The following is a 13,290-nucleotide window of genomic DNA, read 5'->3' on the forward strand; positions in this document are numbered from 1 at the left end:
CAACGCCAAGATTTGACAAAATATAGAATACGGATCCAATATGAATAAATAAAATCTATTATAGCAACCTTTTACGTAAATGAAGATTTATAATTAGAAGATTAAGGCTTAGTGTATCATCTGGATTAATTGATTTAAGAATAATGAAAATGATAATATAATTAAGACATTAATTTTTGATAAGATAAGATGGTAACATCAAATAATAACATTATATAATACTAACTACTTTATAAGATAGTAACAACAAGATGTAATTTTTATTAATAGTACAACTTAAGGATTATTTAGTAATAATATAGAATTTAATTACGATTAACTTTTATCGGCCTAAGAAATAAGAAATAAATGTTATAATGATAATAAAATGTTAATACCAAACGATTATGACATATTGTTAGTGGTTATTTACTTATATCCAGTCACATAATGAAATAAACAAATAGATACATCGAAGATAATATGTAATAATTCAGATAACTAAATTGTTTAAAATATTGTGAACTATTTATATTTTTTTACGAAATAAATTATAATACATACACCAATTACGATAAAATTTTAGAGACTAATTAATTTTAATAAATTAATAATTAGTTAATCCAGCACTGGGGAATAGTGAAGGTTGTGTTTTCTCTGTTCGTAGGAAGGCATTGTTGGGCTTGGCCAACCTTGACAGGGAAACTGCATTGAGAGATGACCGATCATAGAAGTTTAGTATAACTCTTTAAGAAACCGATGGATATAATTTCACTTAGAAATATTCGTAGGATTCTTCCTTAAAGTGATAGACAAATATCTTATAAAATAGAAATTAGTTAAGAAACTTAGACTTCCCTATTTGATACAATTTTAATCAGTGTAGTTGAACCTAGAGCAACAAATTTTAGATGTTGAGAGTCATATAAGTTTATGATTTGTTTCATGTTATTTTGCGCTTAGACAAGAGATGGTATTATTTCTATAAGGTGGGGAGTTTTTTTGAAGACCAGAAGAATGATTTGATTTTCGAGGACGAAAATGATATAAGGTGGGGAGAATGTAAGGACCCTCAAGCTCGTCAACGCTATTAGACTAGTCAAGAGACGATTTAGCCGCTAATTACTCGATTAGTTTAACACGAACATTAATTAATAGGAATTAATCTAACAACGATCTTGATGTGAAACTAGTACCGTTGGATAAATCTCGAAAAGCTACGCAGAATGGACTACTCGAACGTGTCAATCGGATATGGGACGAAGAAGATATCATTGATTTTGTTTGAAGAGCAAATTAGTCTTTTCGCAGTTAGCCAGGTGGCTGCCCCTGTTCAGCTGAACGTGTCATCAGTTGGTATTATCTAACAAAACCAAATCGAAGAAAATCACTTCTTCTTATCTTCTTTTATATTCTTCTTCTTTCTCCTTCTTCTTCTTCTTCTTCTTTATTCTTCTTCTTCCTCTCTTTCCTCTGTTCTTCACGCTCTTATTACTGTGAGAGATTTGTGAGTTGTTAGTGAGATTTGATTGATAAGAATCGACTGATGAAGATGTATAGATTATAGAGGAGTCGAGGTTGTTGTTGATGAAGAGGAAAAGATGATTCAGTGAACTAAGTTAGGGTTTTCTGTGATTATGAATTGGGGTTTCGAATTGGTGATGATTAAGATGAAATTGAAGATGGGTTTGTTCTCAATTAGTGTTTGATGGAAGTTGTGGGGTTGTTCTGAAGCTGATTTGAAGATTGGATTTACAGAGATGCATTTGATTCGAGAAATTAATAATTAGGGTTTGTAAGAAGAACTCAAAGAATGATTGGAAGATGAAATCAGAGTCGCAAGTGACTCATTATAGATGGGTTTGTCATGAAATAGGGGATATGGTGGAAGAATCAGTAGAATCAGAAATTAGGTTTCTTAGCAGATTTGGGAATTACGGTTCCTGTTTTTGATTGAAGCTGAACTAGTTAGCAATAGGAGATGCATTCCAAGTTTTAATGGATATCAGCTTAGACGAACTGAAGGGATTACTGGTGTTCTTGATGTGGATCGCCGAACCAATTCAAAGGTAATCGTCTTCCTAAATCAATTTAGTAAAGTTGTTCATCTTCTTAGATTAAGTATATGTGAATGGTAATGAATATGGATTGTGTTGAGTTGTCTTGAGTGGTGTTGACGAGAATTGATTTGGAAACAACTCTTGGGTTGGTTATTGTAAACTCAGGAAGTTTGGGGCTGACCTTCATGTAACTGGTAAGGGAGTAGATCAGTTATGTAATTATTATGTGTTGATGAAGTGGCGAAATTGAGAATAATGGTGTTTAGTGGAATTGATGCATGATCTTAACTGAAGTTGCTTGGTAGTAATTGTACAAGGATTATGATACGACGACTGGTGCAGGTAGTATGTGCAAGATATGGGTTTGTATAATTGAAATTGAAGGTTGAGCTGGATTGTTGTTGAACTGAGCTGTAGATGCAGTAATTGAACCTCTAGAACTGGTGGAATATGAGTTATTGATTTAGGAGAAGGTTTAAGAAGATGGCAGTGTTGTTGTTGAAGGATGGTACTGTGTTTAGTCTCAACTGAGGTTTGCAGGGAAGATATGAATATGAATGTTGTAAATGAATGTTTAGATTGTTGATGGAAGTTGGGGTTGTATGCTATAATGGTTTAGATGATGTTGTTTCATGGAATTAAGATATTGCTGAGATGAGTTTATTTCTGGTGGTGATGATGTTTATGTTACAGGGGAGGAGATATGTATTAGTGGTGGTTTTGTAATCTCAATTCTGTATTGAAGAATGGTGGTGATATATGTGTAGTTGTTATTGTTGAACTGGAATTGCAAGAATGTGAAGTAGAGGTGTTGCTGGTGCTGAGATGGAGTTGCAGGTGATGTTGGTTTGATAGGTACAGGGTCTTGGAGATGTTAAGGAAGTTGAATTGCAGGGAATAGTTAATTGGCAAGTTAAGTTAGTTTTACAGTTGGGAATGTTTGGTTGCTCAAGAAGTAAGCTGAACTTAGTAGTAGGAATGTAATGGAGCTAATCCAGGCCTGATGTGTGTAGTGAGTAATGATGGTTGTAGGGAATGGCTAATAGCTCCAGTGGAGGCTTGCTACTCCAATTGCAGGTAAGCAGAGTTGTTGTTTGTAAATGAAATTCAATGTTGTTTTGTATTTGAATTGAAGTTGAATTGTTAAACAAGAAGATGAGAGTGTAAGAAACAGAGTTTAAGGTTGTCTGCAATAGAAGTCTGCCTATTAGTCATCCCAGTCAGAAAAGTGTTGAGCTGACTTAATTTTCTTAGCTGACTCAGTTCTTCTGACTCAGTCGAGTTAACCCTGTCTTGACCTGAGTTGACTCAGTTGACCGATTTAGACTTAACCATTGGACCAGGACTTGACCTTGACTGGACGTTTACCGTTAATTGAACCTTTGATTGTCATTGACTGTTAGTTGACACTGTTGGATTGGGCTTTAGATTATTGGGCCGAGTTTAGTGAATTTGGGCTTAGGGTTAGTTTTACTAGTTCGATGATTTGGACCTCTTATGGTCCGAATTAGCTTTCGGTTTCTTCCACAAAGTTGTAGATATTTATAAGACTTAGCTTTTGGACTATAGAATCAACCTAATTCAATTAGTAAACCTTAACTATGCTAAAGATAGATAAATAAAAGATGTAGAACCTTAAATGGGCCTAGAATCATTAGAAAGACTTGTATAATACTTGTGTGAGCCATTTTGGGTAGATTCTTAGACTTCTTGTGTGATTAACAGTTAGTCTATATTAACAACGATCGATTCAAAGGATGAACCAGTGGATCCTGGATCTCGAGGTAGGCACGGCTTGTCATCAAAAGAGGTGGGGATACATTTGACTCTTTTGTAACCGTTGTTGTTTCTTTTACAAAAGTTTATACTTAACAAACTCATGCACTGTCTAGTGCGCATTCCATGCTTTGTTTAAATTGCATTATTATACTTCTGTTGATTTTGTTAATCTTTCTATGGTTTGGAAAGGACTTGTAATATTTGTTGTCATATGAATTGTTATGGAAAATACGAATTTCCACTTGTGGTATATAGGATACGCTCTTTCACATTTATAACTACATGAATTCAGCTTTTATGCTTATATCGGTCGACAGTTTGCGAGTTCGTAATTCTCGACATCCATATTTACGATTAGGTGTGGATTTGCGAGTTCGGAATTGCACAACCATAGTATACATTGTTTGAAGAAGGAGTTTGTCCATATACATGTTTGTTTACTTCTGTGAGGATATGCTCTTTCGCATTATTTCTACATGAATTCAGCTTTTATGCTTATATCGGTCGACAGTTTGCGAGTTCGGAATTGTCGACATCCATATTTACGATTAGGTGTGGATTTGCGAGTTCGGAATTGCACAACCATAATATACATTGCTTGAAGAAAGAGTTTGTCCATATTCGTGTTTGTGTATCTCAGTGACTTGGTCACTATTTAATGTCTGGGAAGAACATTATTGTTTTTCTTAATCTTGTTTATGATTACTTAGAAGTTAAATGTTAATTATTCCCACTTTCAGTTTTCAGAGACAGATCAGATTGGCGCAGCGAAAGCCACAAGTGTTGACTCCGTTAAATGGTTAACTTGTGTTATGTTTATTATGTTGTTTATTGTATCTGTAAACCAATTGACTAATGTATATGTATCATTTGAGAGAAGTTCATGTACATATATTTTGAGCGGGGTTAATTTTGGGATAAGTTTTGTAGCAGATTTCTTAATTGAATGTTTAAGTATTTGAATTAGAATCGTGGTGCATCTTTATTTAATTAATCTCTTGGATTAGTCAGCTACTAGCTTAGGGGGAGCTACACAAAGGTTACCAAGCGTTGTTTGGCGACCTTGGACGACTAATATTTGTATCTAAGATGGAAGGGTGGTCGTTGATCATTGCACGCCTTCGTTTTGGTAGCCGCATAGGGAAGGCCGACATGGTATGGCGCAGCAAGGTGGTTGGCATGCCATTGGCACATATGGTGCGGCTGGCATGGTTGGCATGCCTTGGCACGGAGGTGCGGCTGGCATGGCATGCCATTAGCGCAGTGGTACGGCTTGCATGGTTGGCATGCCTTGCCACAGAGGTGCGGCTGGCATGGCATGCCATTTGCGCAGTGGTGAGGCTGGCATGGTTGGCATGCCTTGGCGCGGAGGTGTGGCTGGCATGGCATGCCATTGGCGCAGTGGTGCGGCTGGATTTGTTGGCATGCCTTGGCGCGGAGGTGCGGCTGGCATGGTTTACATGCCTTGGCGTGGAGATGTGGCTGGCATGGTCTGCCATTGGCACAGTGGTGCGGCTGGCATGGTTGGCATGCCTTGGCGCGGTAGCATGAGAATAAGAGTTTGGCATAGATGATGTCAGTCAAAGTTAAGGGTTCTGCCGTGGAACATGACCCATGTAAAAGAAAAAGGGTACTCCGATAATTCTTACGTAGGCATGCTGATTGATTCAATAAATGTGCTAATGGTCATAGTGACGTCATGTCAGATGTACAGTTTTACGATTTTGACCCTGAGCTAAAAACCACCATCAACAGCAGCCTACTATGAATCTAGATGATTTTTTTTGTTTTTTGTTTTTATATTTCACCAGTAATATCTCTTTTATGATTTAGTCATTTTATTTCAGGTTGCTTTGACACTCCACTTAGACGGATTGGTAAGCTATTAATTTCATTCTCTTGATCAATTTATCCTTCTAAAAAGCTTCAGTCGCAGTTCTCCCGTCTTTGCTTCAATGTGGAGGAGATATAGGGCTTATCATGTCAGTAGAATTTAATGATCAATCCTTCATCATTAACTCTCACATCATAACTAATACAACCATTGCATGACCAGATCCGACTAATAAGAACTACCTCGATTTACCAACGTGCTCAAGGACATGTATCTTTTGATAAGAGTAAGTTTATACTTTATAAGTTACATCTATAGTTTGTACTTATGTGGTCACCTATTTATTCTCTGACGATGTTTTTACTTCTTTTTCTGTTGGAACTTATGGTTTGTTATTTCCCTATTCCAGGGAAAGATCCCTCTTATTGATGGTGGGGGAATTAGCAAGTAAGTCTATAATAGCAAGTAAGTCTATAGAATTACATCATCTTGTTTTTGTCGATTTTAAAATTTACAACATCTTGTTTCTGTCAAGTTTGTAAGTAAGTAGCTGAACATGTTGTAACTATTAATCTTAATCCAGTGGCGAGGATGCATACAAGAAGATACGTGCTGGAGCATCTCTAGTTCAGCTTTACACAACTTTTGCCTACGAGGGACCTGCTCTGATTCCCCAAATGAAGGTGCTTCTTCAAATAAAAAAATATTACTTTCCTTCCAGAATTTGCGGTAGATAAATATAAGTACACCCCACCTTTTTTTGGGAACTTCTATGCATTGTAGGTCCGGACATGATGATCAAAGGGCAGATTAAAATTCTCAAAGATATCCACATTGCTTGCTTAGGCATGGCACTGAGGCACGAGGATGATCAGTCATTGTGTAAAATTCTCTAGGATGATTTAGATATGGCCCATACTGTTTTGATGAGATACATAAGATTTCTCTTGCATCTTTTTGTATCATTGTTTAAAGCTGGTCGTCTGAAGTAATGATATCCACATTGCTTGCTTAGGCATGGCACTGAGGCACCACCCAAACAGGATTCGCACATTACCCCCTCTCGCATCCCTTTTTAAATTTTTGTTTTAAGTGACTAATTGAAATTTTTGTTTTTAGACTCTTGTATTTTTGTGATTAATTAGCTTTTTTTGTGTGTAAATTGTTGTTTTTTATATCCAGGTTGGATTGGCAGAGTGCTTAGAAAGGGTGATTTTTGGGCATGTGGTTTGGTTTAGTCAAGTGGTATGCTTCTAGGTATCCAGAGGTCCCGAGTTCAATTTCAGTAAGCTATGAACGCACTATTCGTTACTTGAATTCCAAAAAAAATTAGATTAATGTATGGAGTTTTCGTTTCCCCCCTTTATCTATCTGTTTATTTTTGAAGGTAGGTTAAGCAGGATCGTAAGCAGTAAAGACCTTCTCAGTTCCTTATGTCATTATTCCTATATGACTATATATCTTTTGCAAATGTAGTCATATATGATAAACATAGTTGTTTCCTTCCCTTTCTTTTGTAAGATGTCTTTAATGTTTAAACATGTATCATTGAACATATCAATATTGATGGTGAAGAATTTGATTGATTGATTGACTGAATCACAAGTTACAGTGTTGGTGAGGTAGTTGCAGCATAAAATATAAATGGGGTGAAATTATTTTGACAAGGTCAATGAAGACCGACCTTCTTTTTTTCTGCTTGTTACAAAAAGTTCGCAACTGTTTTCCTTGTTGCTAAATTTTTACCGCGACTTTCAGTCCCCATTGACTCAGTCAGGATTTAGCAACAGACAGTAAAAAATTAGCAACTGCTACGTCGCTATTGCAAACGAAATTCGTCGCAACTGCATTCAGCTGTTGCGAACACAGTTACGACTCCAAATTCGTAACAGTTACATTTCCTTTGCGAAAGTTTGGCGTCGCCCCCCTTCGCAACAGCTATGAGTTGCTACCCCGTTTTGCAACAACTTGAGCCAGTTGCGAAATCCCATTTTTGGTGTCGTGATTACAAAGTATATATATTTGTTTCCCTTCCCATTCTACATTGTTTTGGAGAACATGGCAGCACTCTTATGGATCTGATTAGACAGGTAAAACCCTGCACTCTTATTTTACCAAGTGTTCTTTCTCACCTTCCCTTTTTTTTCCCCTTTCTACTGGGAAATATTTCGATTTCGTGAAACCATCTTTTCTTGTGTATCTTGTTTCAGTGGTTCGTACTTGTTCAAAATATGAGGGATTAGACGAATGTTAAATATTTTTGGTGTAGATGCATCTTACCAGTGAATATGAAAAGTGTGGCAGTGAAGTTTTTGGTTGTAAAATAAAAGTATTTACAGTTTAACTGAGTGTAATTGTACAGGGACAACATTTTCACTTTTAAAATGGTACACCCCCAAGAAAATTAGTACTCCTATTAGCATCCAAGAAAAATATCCCCTCCCCAAAACCTTATGACACTGTTCACTCCATCATTGTACTCCCCATGGTGTTAATCTTTCCACTGCTCACCCATCTGCCCTCTTTAAAACTCTTCTTCCTCCTCCTCTCACTGAATCCAAAACCCACTTTCAGAAACCACTCAACTTTGAAAACAGCCATTTTTAAAACCGTCATCAGAAAACCCCATTAAAATGTCTTCAGGTTCTTGCCGTGAAGCTCCTAAAAGGAAGAAGAGTACTAATTATTCTTCACCTTCATCCTCAACTAGTCATGATTATCCATCTCTTTGCCTTACAAATGAGTACAAGAATTTAAAAGATGACCTCTTCACAGCAATGCCACAGAACCCACATTACAAGCCTCTACAGAAGTTCTGTGCAGGTGTTTGTGAAAATATCAAGGTAGGTTTGGATGTAGTATTCATTAACCTTGCACATGAATTGGTTAAGTTGAGTAGTCCTCTTGAGTTATCATCAAGTGATGTACAGGAGGAATATATTGCAAGACTATCACAACTTGAAGAAATGGGTTATGATTGAATTTGATACTCTAAGAGCAATTTCAGAAGAAGGAAAGGGAGTTTGCCTCAAATTAGAAGACACTACTTCAAAGAGGAGAAACAAAGAAGTTGAAGCAACAATATATTATACAAGGATTTGTGGGTTAGAAGCTAAGTTGAAGAAATTGAAAGCTGTTTCAAAGACTGAAGAGGAAGAGATTGAAAACTTGAAGCTTACTGAGAGGAGTTACATTGAAGAAAGAGAACAGATCTTGAAGAACACTAGATCTGCTGCCACAGCTCCATGGTAGACAGCTAGTAAAATCACTATCTTTTGTAACTTTTCTCAGATTTGGTAAAATTATGGTTTGTTTTTTAGATTGTAAAACTGGTTAATTTTGGGGGTAGGGATTTTTAATGGAATGCACTGCATTTTGATTTGTCTTTGTGAATTGGTGTATCCCAAAAATCCCTTTGGTGCTTTTTGATTCAACAGTTGGTATGTATGAAATTTTAAAACTGATGTCCAGAACTAAGATCTCCTAGACAATACATGCATAATCAAATGCAATGTAAGTTCTTTACACGACCAGCAGAACGGCCGAGACGTTTATCATGAGTGAACAAGCACTAGGAGAGTGAGACTAATATTCCATGAGTTCATAGTACTAATTAGTATTCCATGAGTTGCGAATTCATGCTAAGCTCGGACGGAGGCTGCTTCCGTGGATTTCACAGCTATCTATAGCCTAGTAAAGAAAAATAAAATACATACTCCCTCCAAAGTGAAAGTAAGATCACTTTTCCTGAAAGTGAGGTAATATCTGATCCCTTCATTCTCTTTGAATTTTCATGGATTACCTGATAAACCTTCATCTTAAATAGTGTCCAATCAAGCTTATATATCCCTCAAAAGTCATTCAGCTGCATAACTTCCACAGCTCAGCTATAACTGCCAACAGCGCCATCAACCATAAGTCTTTCACCATTCGGCTCCTGCCTTCCAACATTTTGTATTAAGGGAGCAACTCCGGCCGTATTGAGCAAAACTGCAGTCCCATATTTGGTGCAGGTAACTCACCGATATCTTTACCAGCTTCAATCATCTGGTTACGAAGGAGCAGCAATAACTCACTCATTATTCACTTTGAGATGACTGACCTTGGAAGTCAACCTATTTGATCTGTGCTCTGTAGCTATCCCAAAAGACTCTGCAATACTCTTTTCACCACACCAATCATCGAATAGTAAAGAAGTGTTGCGTTAATTCATCACCAATCATGCGCCTAGTATGCTGTTCTACATAGCGAGGCGACCATTCTCAAGTTGATTTGATTTGATTTGTTCATGTTCTTATTGATAGTGGAGTTGGCACCACAGATTCAAGAAACTTCATTATCTTTCACAGGCACCCAAAACTAATGGAATATAATAGGAAACATTTGACTCAAGATAAAGGAATGTGCATTAGCTAGTCTTAAGATGAGTGCAGCTACACAAACATCAAATTAGAGGAATGTCAGTGTTACTGTTTCCATGTTCACTGAATTCATTTATCCACAGATTTTCAACAAGGATTTACATTCTTTCTTTTTTTTTCTAACTGGCTAAGTCGTCATACGACCAAGGTAGTTAATTTCGGATTCCGGTTTATCTCGGTCCCGAGCGAGACACTGGTACAACGTTGTTTCGGGGAGATTCCGTTTTCAAATTTCGGTGTAATTTCGGTTCCAACTTTTATAATAAGAAGTGTTTGTTGCCAGGTTCAATTACCAGGCGTAAACACTAACTCTCATATGGATTGATGAGAAATTGTGCTGAGGCCAGAGTTCTGAAAGACTATTAGTAACAATTAATTCCATTCACAAATAAAATTGGAAGCATTTCACATCCACAACCAGTTCCAGAGGCTATCAAGAATGTATCATGATTGCACAACCAAGAAAAGTAGTCTCACGCTCTAAGTAAACGTTACAAAATGTGTACAAAGTAAAGGAACAACAAGGATATTACAATTCTAATCAATATAATTTGATTCATCATAGATATCATCATCTAAAGTAACTCCATCATTCCCGACACCACCGAGTAGCCCATTTTGAGTGTCCAACATCAAGTCATCAGTATCATATCCATCATACTCTGAATTAGTTGGATACGTAGACTTACTTCGAGAACTACTGGCACCTTTACTACCAACAGTCCCACGTTCTTCACTAACTATCTCCTGCAAATCATCAAAAGTTACATAATCACCATGAACCTCCAAGTCGTTCAAATTTCGTAACTCCAACCATTCATCATTTTCATCACGCTCCTCCAGAAAAATAGGATCATTAACTTTATCATTATCGTTTTATTGTTGGATTTCTAGGTAACGACGCTGCAATTTCTTATTATACTGGATAAAAACACTATCATTCAATTTATGTTGCGTTATGCGATTTCGTTTTTTCGAGTGCAACTGAAATACATAAGATAAGTAAGTAATTCAACTAAAATACTTAATAGTAAGCACATGCTATTTTTTTTGTTGCTTGTTGTCATAAGAACATAGGGGTATACAGGCATGTTATGTTCCTAGTTCAATCGACTTACTATACAGAGCACTTAAGGGAAATGAGTTATGGTCAAGTCTTAACAGTAATACAACACTCCACAATCAATTAATTCAAAATATAGGTACTGGAATTGCATGGTTCGTGCATATTCAGAATATTACTAATCAGTGTAAAAGATTAGAATACTTACATTTTGAAATGTGCTCCAGTTTCGCTCACATGGGGAAGCAGAACAAGTAAGACTCAATACTCTGATTGCAAATTTTTGTAGGTTTTGCGCATCTCCAAATGTAATCCACCATTCATCTGTTATAAATATAAACAAAGTAGTTATAAAATCTATCTAACACAAATGTAGTCAAACTTTAAACTTAAAGAACAAACAAGCTTACGAGGTTGATCCTTATTTCTTCTTCTTTTGCAAGGCGGAGTTCCCAAGATCCCAACAGCATCAGCATACTTTCTCAATTCACCCGTAGCAGCATCAAGTTCATCTTCATTGGGTATAAGCCTTTGCATTGCTGTATGAAGTCCTCTTTTGATTTCTATGTACTTTGGATCACTATCCATTTCATAAGCTTCAATAGTGTAGAATATGGAAGGATTCAAATAGTATGCCGCACAATGTAGAGCATGATTAAAGTTATTCTTCCATCTTTTCTCAAAGCAAGCCTTAATTACACCCCACGTATCATCATCTTCACTGAATTTCTCCTCTAGTTGATTCCTTGCTATCCTCATTGCATCATAAAAAGAAGGCATTGTAGTTTTGCGCTCGATGTCCACCAACCTTACAACCTTAACTAAAGGCTTCAGCACACTACAAGCATAATCAACATCTTCCCAAAATGTGCTACTTGTAACAATTTTAAGTGCATTAATTCCAAGAGTTTCTTTTGAAAATCTAGTTTTTGCCCACCTATCATTCACAAACACCATTTGTAAAGGAGTTTTATACTTTTGAAGACTTTTTAGTGTGTAATACTGAGTTGCAAATCTAGTCTTTGTACACCTATGTAAGTCTGCACGTGTCAACTCCCTCATCAAGCACAATACTTGAAAATGAGCATAAATGTAAGTAACAAGTCTTTTACCTAGAATGACGGCTGTCTTGATTCGCATAAGCTTGTCACCAAGTTCTTCTAGCATCAACTGGACACAATGAGCACCACAAGGAGTCCAAAATAGATTCGGGTATTCAAGCATTAAATCTTTCCCAGTCTTTTTAAAATTTGAACCATTGTCAGTAATGAATTGAACCACATTTTCTTTCCCGACATCTTCAATTACCTCCTTTACAAGCTCACGTATGAAATCAGCATCATTGGTTCTGTTTGACGCATCTACAGACTTCAAGAAAACTGACCCTTTCGGACAATTCACCAAAAAGTTAATAAGATGTCGCTTTTTCCCATCTGTCCAACCATCGGACATAATAGAACATCCATACCTCTTCCAATGTATCCTAAATGTATCAACAAACTTCTTTGTTTCTGCTAACTGGTCCTTGAAAAGATTTGTGCGAATCTGATGGTAAGATGGCGCGGGCATAGCTTTACCATATTCACCAATTGCATAGATCATTTGTTGGAAACTTGGACATCGAACAGTATTAAAAGATATATAGTTCTCAGTCATCCAAGCTGAAATGTTTTTCCATGCATCTTTCTTTAACTTCTCTTTCGCTGAACTGTTTCTGTCAAGAGTGGCTTGCTGAGTTTTCTGGTGGTCTGTCTGCATGAGTAAATCCATTGGACCCCTAGAACTACTTTGGCTCTTGAATTTTCTTTTACTCTGACTCTGAACAACTACTTGACTACTACTGCCTACATTAAAATCCTTTTCAACTTCTTGTACCTCATGGTCCTCATCATCAGTATCAGCATCAGACTTCTCATCAGATTGTGTGCGACGATACATAGCATCAACTTATCCCTGTGAGCTTTCTTTAACTTCTTTATACTGTCATTTTGTCTAATTTCATTTATAGTTTCAACTGTTGCTTTCATACATGATGAAACATTCCCTTTGACTTGTGTGATATGCTGCTTAATCCTAGTAATTCCACCACCACGCATTTATTTGTTACAAAGCGTACAACTTAGTTTCTTCGGAAATGCAGGATCTTTGCATGTA

At 36.7% G+C, this 13,290-nt stretch overlaps 1 pseudogene; it reads right to left on the reverse strand.

The window, feature by feature from the left end:
- Positions 1 to 13,290, reverse strand: part of LOC113351386 — a 50,703-nt pseudogene that overhangs the window by 29,931 nt on the left and 7,482 nt on the right.

Source organism: Papaver somniferum, chromosome 2 (genome assembly GCF_003573695.1).
Source record: "Papaver somniferum cultivar HN1 chromosome 2, ASM357369v1, whole genome shotgun sequence".
NCBI classification, from domain to species: Eukaryota; Viridiplantae; Streptophyta; class Magnoliopsida; order Ranunculales; family Papaveraceae; genus Papaver; species Papaver somniferum.